Source organism: Haemaphysalis longicornis, unplaced genomic scaffold (genome assembly GCF_048455015.1).
Source record: "Haemaphysalis longicornis isolate Haplotype H1 unplaced genomic scaffold, Haemaphysalis longicornis Haplotype H1 scaffold_2, whole genome shotgun sequence".
In the NCBI taxonomy this organism is placed as follows: Eukaryota; Metazoa; Arthropoda; class Arachnida; order Ixodida; family Ixodidae; genus Haemaphysalis; species Haemaphysalis longicornis.
This window is the reverse complement of record NW_027526295.1, coordinates 87,032,708-87,046,945: the sequence shown is the minus strand read 5'-3', so window position 1 is coordinate 87,046,945 and position 14,238 is coordinate 87,032,708.

Sequence of the window (14,238 nt, the reverse complement as noted above, 5' to 3'; positions counted from 1 at the left end):
CGTCATGCATCAAAACATGTGACGTTGCTGGCATATCAGTCCCTCATCAGATCAAAAGTCGAATATGCCTCCTCCATATGGAACCCGCCCCAACATACCTCATTAACGACCTCGAATCTGTCCAAAATCGCGCCGTTCGATTCTTTCATCCACAGTACTCGTACGACATCAGCGTTTCATCCTTGAAAGCACAATCCTGTTTATCACCCCTCTCTGTTCGCCGTCGTATCGCCACCCTTTCCCTCTTTCATAATTTTTTTCATTCTTCCATCAATGCAGCTCCTTATTTCCATGAGTGAAACTTAAGCGCAAAAGTTTTTTACAGGGACGAGAAAGGGAACGACACAGGCGCTTACTATGAACTGAAAGTTTTAATGAAAACCAATACACATTTATACCACCCCCAGATCGAACAACCCAGCACGTGTGCCCTTCGCACATGCGTACGGCCGTAGAAGAGAACCGCCCCATTCCCTTCTTGTTTCTCTTCTCCTTTTCCTAATCTTCTACCCCCTCTCCTTGAGAAGTTGCACTTTTTTATCTAAAATACTCAGCGACGGGTGACTTATACAATTGGGACCCTTTATCCGGATATGGAAGGCTTCTGCAAGTTCCCTGGTGGCACGGTCTCTGTGCTTAAAAACTACTACCGTGTCCTTGAAGTGTGGCAGACAACGTGGCTTATAACCGCATTTAGAACAGTGCTGCGCCGGGTGTGTGTAGGGCTTTCCTTTCAAAGAGGAATGATGCTCCCTCAGGCGTACATTTAGACAGCGGCCGGTCTGGCCGACGTACACCCGGCCACATGACATGGGAATGCAGTACACAACATTAGTCATGCAACGAACAAATTGGAGCCCGTGTTTTATCAAACACCCTCGTGGGGGGGAATCGCCCCGGTAATCGAGCCTGTTGCTCACCATGGCGCATAAACTGCCCAGCTTGTTCCTGGCCGAGAACACCACCTTGACGCCAAATCTGTCAGCTGTCTGCTTGAGGCGATGCGACAGCGCATGTACATAGGGAATGACTGCCACTTTTTTGCTCTGTTCGGTATCTCTTACGTGATGCGCGAACCCTTTCAACTGTTTCACAAGACGCTGACAGATTGCCTGGAGGACGGAGAGGGAAACCCTGCGTTCTCCAGCCGAACTACTTGTGCATTAAAGCTTTGTTGCGCCAAATGATAACAGGACTTGCCGACTGCGGATTTGAGACACGTGTGGGCTATCCCGTTCTTAACCAGCTTGGAATGAAAAGAAGCGAAGTTCAAGAGTGGCTTATTAGAACGGGGAGAGTACATCCAGCATGTATGGTGCCGTGAGAAACGAAGCTCGAGGTCAAGAAATTTCAGGGTGCCTTCTCACGGCCCCATAGATGCTGGATGTACTCGCCTCGTTCTAATAAGCCATTCTTGAACTTCGCTTCGAGAAGGGAATGGGGCGGTTCACTTGTACGGCCGTACGCATGTCCGAAGGTCACACCTGCTGGGTTGTTCGGTCTGGGGGTGGTATAAATGTGTATTCGTTTTCATTAAAACTTTCAGTTCATAGTAAGCGCCTGTGTCATTCCCTTTCTCGTCCCTGTAAAAAACTTTTGCGCTTAAGTTTCACTCATGGAAATTGCGAACCAACTAGCTCGTCTCTTCATTTTGCTTCAGCTTCTTACATTCATTTCATTACATTACTTCATTACATTTACTTCATTACTTCATTACATTTCATTACCTTACATTACTTCAGCCCCAAACATACATTTCACACCGCACAAGCCATCCACTTCAAGTGTCCCGTTATCGCAACAGAACTGTCACTTTTTCCGCTTCTTTTTTTCCCGGCGCCGTCAAGGATTGGAACGACCTTCCCTGCTCCATTATTTCAAACACCTGCCCAGCATCCTTCATTGAAAATGTTACAAATCACCTGTGCTGCGAAAATTATTGTGTTTAAATGTTTTCTTTTCCTGTGTATCCACCCCTCATGTAATACCCCCCAGTGGGGTCCTTAGGAAAAAAATGAAATGAAATGAACTACTTTGGCTGGATTTCGTCTACAAATAGAGCTGACTGAATGACCATAGTTGTGAAAGGAGAATCTGTAGTGTCCAGATTATTGTTTTCATTGAGCACCACGGAGAATTTGTCTTCTAGTAACAGTCTTATTTCATCAAGTTTTTTCACGGAGGGTACGTTAGGCGTCTTTCACTTGAGGATTTTGATCAGTCTGTTTCTAAATGCTGGCGAATGCGATTTTTGATCATCCTGTGACCACTTGTGATAATGTGAATTGGACTTCTGACCATTTTGCGATGACTTGTTAAAACTGCCAATTACTTGAAAATCGTGTGTCAATCTTGTGGTGCGAGTTAAAATGAAGTCCATCACATTTATGTTTCCCCATTTTTGTGCTTCCAAGTTCATTTTCTATTCTTTCTTCTTCTGAATCATGTATTCATTATCCGAAGGTTATTCCTTCTGGGAAAGGAAGCAAGATTTCCTCGCGGCTGTTTTTAGATCATAGGCCAAGTCGTCCTACCTCATGCTACCCTAACTCTAGTGCCTCCCTTTCGCATTGAATTCGCCCATAACAATAGAGTACTACGTTTTTACTTTATTGATTGCTAATTCAACGTATTCGTAAAATACATCCACTACATCATCATCGTAGCTGGATGTAGGTGCATAAGACTGCACCGCATGCAAATTGTGTTTTTTGGGGAGCCTAAAAACAATAGATGACAGAAGCTCATTAACGCGGCCAAATTCTACCACATTCCCGCCAATAGCTTTGTCAAAAAATACTCGACGCCGAAGCGGTGTGTTTCTAACTGGCCCCTATTATAGTGGTCTCCACTGGGGAGCACCAGAAATCCTTCCCCGAACCTTATTACCTGGCGCAACCGTATTATGTCCCATCGAATATCACATAGTTCGTGTAAAACAACGAATAACCGAGCCTCGTTTGAAAGAAGTGGAGCAATGAATATAGGAATAAAGAAATGTAATGGACGGCCTACCCGGACCCAGAGATTCTTAGCACCCTCTCGTGTACTGATTCTGTCGCGCCGCCTTGAGTAGGGGCAATGCGGCTGCTTGGGACTAAACGCCGATAGTGCGGTTTTAAAAAAATTAGAATGTTTGTTTGCAAATGTACTCACGCAGCGCTGTCAAGTCCTAGTCTTGTTAATGTTTGTGGCCTAGGGATCGTCCCCTAATGCTTATACCTATCTACCACAGCCTGCCGTGGTATCCTGTGCGAGTATGAGCAGAACAAGCAGCATTTTGGACATGGTAATTTAATGGAGGGTGGTTGCTTAGCATCGGAATGCTCAGAAATTGTAACACGGTTCATTGACGCACATAAGCTGTGACATCTACAAAGCACCGCTTTGTAATGACTGAACGGTTATATGCATATTAGAGGTACTATCTGTACCCCCGAACATTGTCACATTGCATGAACCTACATGCAACGCTCTAGAGGCATAGCAAGGAAGGTGCCTACACTGCAACTCGACAGCGGAATCCGTCATCAGTATTAACACTTTAGACTGTTTAACCACGACACTAGGAATATTTTACGTCTGTAGAAGTCAAATGCTTTTGCCTTGGTGTATTGACCATTTTTGTGCCTCATTTATTGACAATCAATGTATTTCTGATTGGCCGTGCAGCTGTGAGGCTTCCGGATTATTCCAAACCTGGACATAATTTTGTAGAATAAAACAATCGTCTATATTGATGCAGAAGGGATTTGCGCGGTGTTCTTTTATTAGAGCACGCAATGTTGGTTCCTATGTTCTGATGCCAAATGAGCACTTCGGCCTCGAATTCGTACTAGGAAGTTTTTGTTTGTACCCGAAATTTTAATGTTAGTTTATTGATCTTGGTGCTGCTTTGACACTCCACGCTGCTCCTCTTTTAAGTGGTGTTCAGCAGTGCAGTGCTTTACTTAGTGGAATATCCAGGCTGCTCGCTATGATTCCCGGCGTGAATGGTTTATTTGCTTTTCTTCAAGTTCATAATATTGCGGCGCTGTTCAGTTGAATAGGGCAAGGAGATGGTCGTACGGCACCACCGTCCCTTAAGCCAACAGCGCCGCCAGTGGCGAACCGCTCGTCAGTAGAATGGCGGTGCCGGTCAGCGCAGCGTAGTTGTGTGTGGCGTCCATTTGTTCTGCTGCGGTCCCGGTTGCAAAGCGTAGATAACCGCAAAGACTTTTTTCACTGTCTTCGCTTAACCAAAATGGTCAGAGCTCCCCTTTTATTATGGCACCCCTCACCCAGGTCTTGCAAGGTAAAAACAATCTGGGCGTGCATATGAGCAGGCATAGAGAGTTCGGGGCACCCTATTCTGCGAGTGGTCAGTGCACTGGACGTCGCCTTCGCAGCAAAGACGTGGCGTGCAGAAATGGCGGCCCCATTTCCGCACGCACTTCGTTTTTCGCAAACATGCCACGCGAATAAGTACAACGTATATAAAAGTAGTGATTACAAATAATTATTGCTGGCGAATATATGAGCAATTTTATACCCTTTCGAACCCCCAGAAAAATATTCAAATAGATGCACTTGCTACCTACAATGTTTTATTTGCCTGAACATTTCGGACCAATAATCTTGTTCTTCGGTTTTTTCCTGCACTGCGAAGCATAATAACGCACCTGGATTGTACAAATTACTTAAAATGCTAAAGCAAGTTGGTGTCATTCTGCCAAAGATTCGCGTTTGAATCCTGCATCTTAGCGCGGAAACTCTGAGCCTGAGTATTAAATCTTTGAAGAACAATTTGAAGAGAACTCTAATCTCCCTCCCACTTTTACGTCTGCTTTAATCCCCGGATGGGGTAAGACGGGTGGTGGCATCTGAAACAAACTTTTTATTGTGGTTCCAGTTAAGCTAACCCGTTTATTTATTTAAACGACCAGTGAATCTGTATATTTTAGCCGGCATTTTTTGAAGACGCCTGTCCTAAATATGAAGTACTGATAGCCAAGTAAACATTGCGATAATAAAGCGTCCCATTATATATACCGCAAGTAGGCGCTGAAAACCAATATCGTTTGTTACAACTTCCTATTTAAGTGTCATGCCAAAACCTTCGAGCACAGCTCTACTTACTACACGGAGTTTTATCTCTATCAACAAGTGAGGGCTTATTTAAAAGGCAAGTGTCTTCTATCTTGGCAAGGCAGCAAAACTACTAGGCACCGTCAATGCTCATTCGCACGTACTTCTCAGCACACCTGACAAGCTGAGGTAAATAGTCGTATTCAGAACTCGCAAGAGGAGTGGATTGGTGTAATTAATCCATCACTTTCTTCAACCTTTTATTAATTTACAAGATACACATGCGATGGGGTTTGAGGGACGAAAATAAAAACAGTGTCCCATTTCAAAGTAATGCTCGTGCGGCCTCTGAGAAGGGTGCACCTATGGCAAGTTAGGCTATAGGCGACGCAGATTTGTAATTTCTCCCACCAACTTACCCATCGCTAGTCATGAAGGAGCCCACAAGTCGGCTCTGTTTTTTGCAAAATTCTATTAAACTTAATATCATGAAGGAAATTATTTAAAGATGCCATAAACGCCTGAGGATTTGGTGGCGTAATACTAGAAAAGATATCACTATTTATTGAAACTGAATGATAGAATGTTTTCTATATTTAGGCCTGGCTCCTCTCAAGGCAGGCAACGTGCACTGTAGCTCAGCTTGCGCACTCCTATCTGCCATTGCCGAGTTCTCGGTGCCGTGTGATATTTCTCGGTAGCGGCAGGCCACTGGTGGTATTGGCCAATCATCAAACTATGCTCGGCTGTATTTACCTAGAGGTTTAATGACTTTCCTTCAAGCCCCTATATTATGTATTGATCTTGTGGGTAGCAGTGGACTGAAAAGCCATTTACTTTTGGGCTGGTCCCAAGCAATTGTATTTAGCGCCTTTTTTAGCATTCCATGTAACGCGATTGCGTAGCACACTCTGAAAAGTGTTGTCGAAAACCCCAGAGCTGCTTTAGCGGAATTCATTACTGGTTGAAACAAAATTCCAATAATGACATACTATACAATTTTTCCTGCGCAGATGGACCGCAGTTTTCATATAACTTTTTATACGCTGGGAATGCCTGCAGCGTTGTGGAAGTTGTATTCATGGACTTGGCTGAAAGCGGTTTGTATATATTTGCAAGTCTGCTACATCGCCATGCAGCTCGATTCGTTGGCCGAATCATATGCAGAGTTTTAAGTGATTCTTTACGCCCACATCATGACCTAAACCCGACGCAGTGCTCTGTCTGAAGCCAAAAGATCGCCAAAGGAATTGTGCCAAGCTGGCAAACAGCATGTTCTTGTTTTACATGGTAGTGGTCACGTTGTAAGCAAATCCTTTTTTAATATCCGCTAGTTTGGAGTCAAGAAGTGGTTTGTGGACTATACAATAGAACACAATCTGCCGGTTAAACTCTAGCAATAACTTACCGGTATCTGTAATTACACAGTTTCTATGTTTAACACACCTGACACGCCATTCATTTTTGAAACGTTTCCTAAGCTGTGTGAGGCAGAACTAGCCTAAATATAAGGGAACCTCACCAAAAGGCATACCGTATTTACCCGATTCTAACGCGCCCCCGATTCTAACGCGCACCAGACTTTCCTGTCTAAAAAACCGAAAAAAAAACTTGCACCTCCGATTGTAACGCGCACGGAACTTGAGCAAGACAAACGAATGCGAGAGAAACGGGCGATTTATTTCCCGAAGTAATCACTCATCTCACTTCTCGTCGCTCTCCGCTGACCACAACATCTCGTCCTCGGCGCCGTCAAGCGCGTTCGCGATGCCTCACTTCTGAACGAACGTTCAACCATGGTCGATGGGATCGTGGCCCACGCGTCGCACGCCCATCCCGCGAGCTTCTCCAGAGGGGCATGCGTCAGCCGACCGCTCGTTTTGAACGCGTGAGAGCGGTTGCTGCCATTGATGTTATCAAGCGCGCAAGTGGAACGATTTGACGATATGTGGGAACGCCGATAGAACAACCTCGGCGCCTATGCTTCCGGCGTCAGAATTGCAAAAAATCGTTTCAAGAAGCTTTGGCGCCATCTTGAGATGGCGATGGCGATGGGTGGCACGAAACTTCCGCTGTTTCGGCAGTTTCGGTTTCGTATCCGAATCTAACGCGCATGCAATTTTTTGGCCTATTTTTCCGGAAAAAAAGTGCGCGTTAGAATCGGGCAAATACGGTACTTCTTGGAACATATTCATTTGAAGATGTAGTTGTCATTACACGACAAGACTAATGTAATAATTTTTATATATAGAAACTCCTTTCCTTCAAGAAATGGTTACTAGTCACATGCTACGTTTTATTTGAAGTTGAATAATACTGACGACTTTACTTACTTTTTGTGTGTTTGTCGTGTAGTGTGGAACAAAGGTTGCAAGTAAAATCTAAGTTTATGTCTTAAGGTGTATGACGCGATAGCGTTACTTCTGCGTCGAGGGACCGCTGAAGAACGGAGTTTCTTGTCGCCCATTCATTTTCCACCAAAAATCTTCGCTCATCAAGATTTCTGGATATGTGTGTGGCTTTTAGATGCGACGCTCAGAGTATCTCTTGTCGGCGGCCCTGTCCTTCCTGCGTGCGTACATTGTTGTCCACGTGCGTCCGTTGTTGTCCGCAGCCACTCTCCGCCTCTCCTCACCGATAGCGAACACTCTCTCGAGAGGGGCATTGGATTGGATTGGATTGGCTTGGCTTGGCGTCGCTTGGCATGACTTGGATTAAAGTGGATTATGTTGGATTGTGTTGCGTCATAGCCGCGGCACTCTCTCCGCGGTCCCCTCTCCTTCGGGCGCGCTGCGCATACAACCGGTGTGCCGCTCTCCTGCGGCCTTTCGGTCGACGGTTGCTCTCCGCTTGCGCTTGAACCCCCCCTCAGCGTCGCATCACACCAGGGTTCCCGCGAGGGGAGGTGGGTGAAATTTTTTTTAGTCTGCGCGAGTTTGCGCTACTTCGGCGTTGACATCCTGATGGGGCACGATGAAGAATGGTGTTCCTGTAGGCGTAGGATGAGCAGACATTCTATTTTTTTTCGGGGAGGGAACTGCTGGCAGTCTTGGTCAACACGGGGCACGGTATGCAAGTCCGCGTGGTCAGCTGTGTCGTTTTTTTTAAGTCTTTGTGCGGGTGTCGTCGTCGTCGGTTTCGTCGTCGTCGTCGTCGTCGTCATAATAATAATAATATTAATCAATCAATCAATCATGTTTATTTACGTGCCCAGGAACAGCCAGAGGTCTGAGTGCTGGCGCACGGGTAGAGACATGAAAACAAAATACAAGAAACATATAGCGAGTAACAAACAAGCGACAAGACACACACAAATTGAAGTAGTGAAAATGACAGAAATAAAGCACAGGCGGAGCCTGGGTACAGGTAAAAAATAAAAAAAGAAGATGCCTATGTTACTCTGCCTGTCGTAAAGGCCACACGACAGGCAGAGCAACAAAGTTTGACAGTAATACAATAAAAACAACGGCAAGAGTGTAGAGACAAATGATAAGACGAACAAATGACAGTAAACATTTTCAAAAATAGGCAACTATCAGTTGGATAGACACAACCGCAGAGAAACCAAATTCCAGAAAAAAAGAACGACAGACATATCATACGTGTTTAACATACTGTATTCAACGGCGCTGTACGGTAAATTGTAAATGATTTCTGAAAGATGTCAAGGCGTTCAAAGCAGCGGTTGTAACAATTCTGTATTCTGCGCACAGGAGAATGATTGGAGTTGCGCGCAGCAGTCAAGAACGGGCGATGCCACCTGGTGGGCCTTTGTGGTACACTAAACTCTAAACAGTTAAGCAGGTCTGCACAAGAAAGGTCAGTATGAACAATTTTGTGAAGAAATGTAAGGTCTGCACGCATACGTCTGCAGTTCAAGGAAGGGATGGAAGGGACTACGGGTAAGTCAGAATCAGGATGAAAACTGTGATTGTGATGACGGTGCTTAAAAATGGATAAAAACTTCTTCTGACCACGTTCTATTAATTTACTACTAAATTTGAAGATGCCGTTCCAGGCAACAGAAGCATATTCTAACTGTGGTATACATATAGCATTGTATAGCACTAGAAATGGATCTGGAGAAGAGAATTCCTTTGTAATCCGACACACATTTCCAAGGCTTCGGAGTGCTCGCCTGGTGATGAGATTATATGAGGAGAAAAAGAGAGGGTACTGTCGAAAAGCACCCCTAGGTCCCTAATCTCCTCAACCCTTTGCAGAGGAGCTCCCTCAATACTGTAGGAAAACAGCAGACGGTGGGTTTTCCGGCTGTAGGTGACAACCTTCGTTTTAGTGGGGTTTAAAACTAGGCAGTTTTTCCTGCACCAGACCAATAATTCCGACACATCCCTCTGCTAGGCACAGCAGTCCTGAACACCGCTAATGTGGCTAAATAGTTTGGCCTCATCAACATGGAGAAGAAAAGAGGAATTTGTTAACACTGTTGACACATCACTGATAAAGACAGAAAACAATAATGGACCCAGCACGGAACCGTGGTGTACACCACTTGTTGCAGGGTAAACACTAGACTTTTTGTAGTTAACATCTACATAAAAGGACCGGTCAAGGAGATAGTTGGACAACAAGGCAACAAGGCTTGCGTCTACACCGGACTTAGCAAGCTTGTTAATTAATAACTGATGGTTCACCACATCAAACGTCTTACTGAGGTCAAAATAAATAACGCCAAACTGCCCGTTTTCACAAACTGCAGCCGAAGCCTGTGTCATAAAGCTTGCAAGATTTGTGACTGTCGATCGACCCGAGAAAAAGCCGTGCTGATTTGGTATCACAACGTTCTTGACGCAGGCAGCAAGAACTTTGTGCAGAGCTGACTCAAAGGGTTTTGAGGCGACACAAAGGAGTGAGATCGGGCGATAGTTAGAAACGGCTGACTTATCACCAGACTTAAATATTGGAAAAATTCGAGCGATCTTCCATGCACGAGGAAATTTACCTAAAAGTAAGCAGTTATTATAAATGGAAGTTAAGACAGGCACAAAAATGTTGCCGTAAGCCTTCATGAGGGCAGCTGGAATTCCATCTGCACAACAGAAAAATGATGGTTTCATCCGTTGAAGGCTATCATTGACAATTTTTTCATCGAACATAAGTGTGTTACAAATAGAGTTATTAAACAATAGGCGTTCGTCGTTGCCATCTGGCAGTTGAAAGACAGAATGAAAGTACTGAGCAAAACTGGTGGCAACATCCTCAACCTCTTCACCATCGGAATTAAGCAGGCTAACGTGTTCTTTAGACGCCTTAGAACGGCCGCGTACATACCTCCAGAATTCAGCCGGTTTCTGAGACGCAGCAGCCTCTAACGACTCTATATAGAGCTGGTGGTCACGCCGATGGAGGATTTTACAAAGCGAGCGATACCGGCTAAACTGCGCTTTCCACTTGTCAAGCCCAGAACACTTGGCCTTTTTGTGGGCGCTGTCCTAAAGTTTAAGCGAACTTCGAAGTTCTTTAGAAAACCAGTGGGGAAATTTGGAAGGAACAGGTTTATAACAAAGGATATACATTTCCTTGCCACTTCTGACGATTTCGGTAAAACGTCGAACCTGTTCGTCAACATCATTGACATCCAAAACACTAGACCATTCAGCAGATGAATAAAAGTGATACAGCCCGCATAATCTCCACGCTTGAAAGCGTATCGCGGGACTGCACAATTGTCAACACCGCCAGAGCGATGCTGGGTCGCGACCGAGACAGAGACGATAAGAGGGGGGTGAAACTTGTCGGGGTGCACAAGGGATATTTCGGAGGCGCACACTTGTACGTTTTTTAAGTTTGAGAAGCACACATCTAGAACATTACCACAAGAGTTTCCTATGCGGAAAACCTGCTGCATGGAGGTGAACGATTGAAAATCTAATAGCATACTGCATTTCTGCGCTGCATAATGGTTTTTGTGCTCAAAGAAAAGACTGTTCCAGCGAATACATGGGGTGTTGAAGTCTCCAAGTATAATGAGCTTATGGTTGGAGTGTGCATTTGAGACAGTTTCTATGGATGTGAGTGTTCAATTAGGTTCAGAAGGTAATATATCCGGGGATATATGGAATGTACCGATGAGTAGCTTCTCGCCCTTCGTGAGGCCTACCTCAAGCCAGACTGATTCGTCAAGGGTCTTGAGGTCAGCACGCCGCATGCACTGCACTGAATGATCAACGGCAACGAGAACCCTGCCACCTATTTGTTTAGATCCAGTTAATTTTCTGTCGCTTCTAAAGATTTAATAGTTAGAAGGGAAATAGTCGGGAGACGAGATATCATCGGAAAGCCAGGTTTCAGTAATGACAACAGCAGAAAATTTAGAGCATACAATATTGCTAATAAATTCAGAGGACTTAGTTCGTAGACCTCGAGTGTTTTGATAGTATATGTCGAGACTCTCGTACTTACTGATCATTTTCAGGTATTTCAGAGCTGTGCAGCATACCAGGGTGGACCTTGCCTTGGAGCGGCTTGAAAAGGCAGCCTTTTGGCCACATAGACGGGTCGCTCAGGCGCCTAAAACACTCCTCGTTAACAGTTACGCGAAAAGAAGAATAGGAGTCGTACTTGGTCCTAAGGCGTTTGCACGACAATGGCGTAACTTGCACAGTTGACAAGTGAGCCAACAGTTGAGCAAATGTGGTGTTAGCCGACAGTTTTGAAACAAAGATGACCCTGGAGCTCGGTGGTCGGTGTACCACAACCAACTAAGAAGCTTCCGATGCACCCACGAGGGGAGGGCTCCTTTTCTCCTGCAAGTTCGTCGGCGGGCCATTAAACGCAGTGTCGGACCTAGGAGGCGGGGGCAGAGGGTGGACCGAAGGGGAAACCAAAGTGCTCAAGGCCGTCGCAGGTTGACTGCTGGGGCGGTCAAAGAACGGCTAAGCGGTGGTAGTGGACAGGAAGGGGGCACCTTCACCAGCTGCACCGGCGGCGCCTTCGGCGAACGACGACCTCGTAGGAATACCAGACTGCGGTGACGTCACCGGCGGCATGAAAGGATTAGCAGGCTTCGGGAAAGCAGGCGGATAAGGCGGGGGACGCGCGAGCTCCCCTCGCAGGCAGCGAACCTCCTCGCGCAGGGAAGCGACGATTGCAGCCTGCTGGGCAAGTCCAGCCACATTGTCCCGTCGCAGAAGCCGGTTCTCCTCGCGCAGCTCGGTGACAACATCCCCGAGAAAAGAGAGGCTGGCGCAGGCTTCGGACAGGAGATTCTTCAACGCAGCTACCTCTGCGCGTAGGTCCGCCGAAGGGTTGAAGCTTGCTCCGAAAGGGGACTGGCACTCGTTTGGCCGGGATGTTCGCTGGCTTGGTCACCCGGATCGCTAGGCCTATCGGGTGACACCGCAGCCACACACAGATTGCAGACGAACGGCTGCTCACCGGAGATCAAACGCTGCAGTTCCTCGTCCGGAAGAACAATGCACTTTCCGTACGCACAGTGTTTACACGCAGAACATCGAAAAAACTCTTGCCTGCCGAAAAAAGCGAGGCAGCAGAGGAGGCACTTGTCCTTACTGGGCGCCATCATGCGGCGATAATAATAATAATAATAATAATAATAATAATATTAATATAATAATCAATCATTTAATCAATCATTTATTTAACGTGCCCAAGAACAACCGAGAGGTCTTGATGCTGGCGCACAAAAAAAAGAAACAAACAAACTAAGAATAACACAATAGAACAAGATGACTGTTCAGACGAAAACTATAAGAGACACAATGAGTACAGAAATATTAGGACGACAGGACAAAAGTAGATTAACACAGTATTAGAAATAGCTAATGATAATGACGAAAAGTAAGATAATATACACACATACATACATACATACATACATACACACATACATACATACATACATACATACATACATACATACATACATGCAACAATGCGCCAGATAAACAAAAAGAGAAGGATAGAACACATTGCACATGTGATGTTATCTTATAACGGTAGAAACCTTGGAGGAAAACGATAACTGTGGCCCATCAAAAACATCGAGGTCAAGAAAGTAAAAATTATAAAGACTTTGTATCCTGTTGAGGGTTGACTGCTGAGAGAGGTGGGTAGTTACAAGAAACGGCCTGCTCTCTCTTGTTTGCTTCCGCGGGATCCGAAAATTATTACGATTGAGCAGTATAGGACAGGATATAGTACCGTGAACGAGCTTGAAAAGAAAGAAAATATCAGCGCGGTTTCGCCGGCAGCGGAGTGAAGGCAGTGACAATAGTTCAACGGTGTTAGAACACGAGCCAGAGTTATTTTTAGCGAAGCGATGGTTGTAAACGCTTATAAATTTTTTCTGGACCCGCTCGATTACGTTACTTAAGGAATTAGAGATGCCATTCCAGATCACAGATGCATACTCAAGTTGAGAAAGATATATTGCGGTGTACAATTTGCGGAGTGGCATAGGAGAATTGAATTCTCTCATTCTACAAACACAGCCGAGAGAACGAAGACCCCGCATAGTAACGCGCTTAGTATGAGCTGAAAAATGCAAGGTTCTATCAAAGAGAACGCCGAGATCATTGATCTCACAAACCCTACATAGAGACACAGAATTCACAGAGTATAAAAAAGATACGCTAGATGATTTGCGAGTGAAACTTATGATTTTGTTTTTGAAATATTGAGAGAAAGGTTATTCTTTTACACTATTTTGAAAAAAAAACACAAATCAGATTGCCACAGGCGGCCGTCGTTAAATGAATGAATTTCCCTAAATATCTTTATATCATCTGCATACAAAAGGAAAGAAAAATTGCGAATGGGAGAAGAAACGTCGTTAACATAAATTAAAATAGTAGTGGGCCTAATACCCAACCTGAGGTACACCACTGGTCACTTTGTAAAAGGAGGACGTTTGGCCATTCACGGCATCATAACATGATCGGTCACGAAGGTAGCTCTGCAATACATTCACAACAGCGGTGTCAACATCAAAATGACCAAGTTTAACCATAAGCATTGAGTGACTGACTACATCGAACGCTTTGCTGAGGTCACAGTAAATGGTGTCGACCTGTCCTCTCTGGAATACAGGTGTGGATATTTGCGTCATGAAACTGGCAAGATTAGTGACGGTTGAGCGGCCAGGGACAAATACATGTTGATTGTTATTCAATGAGTTTTTCACATTAA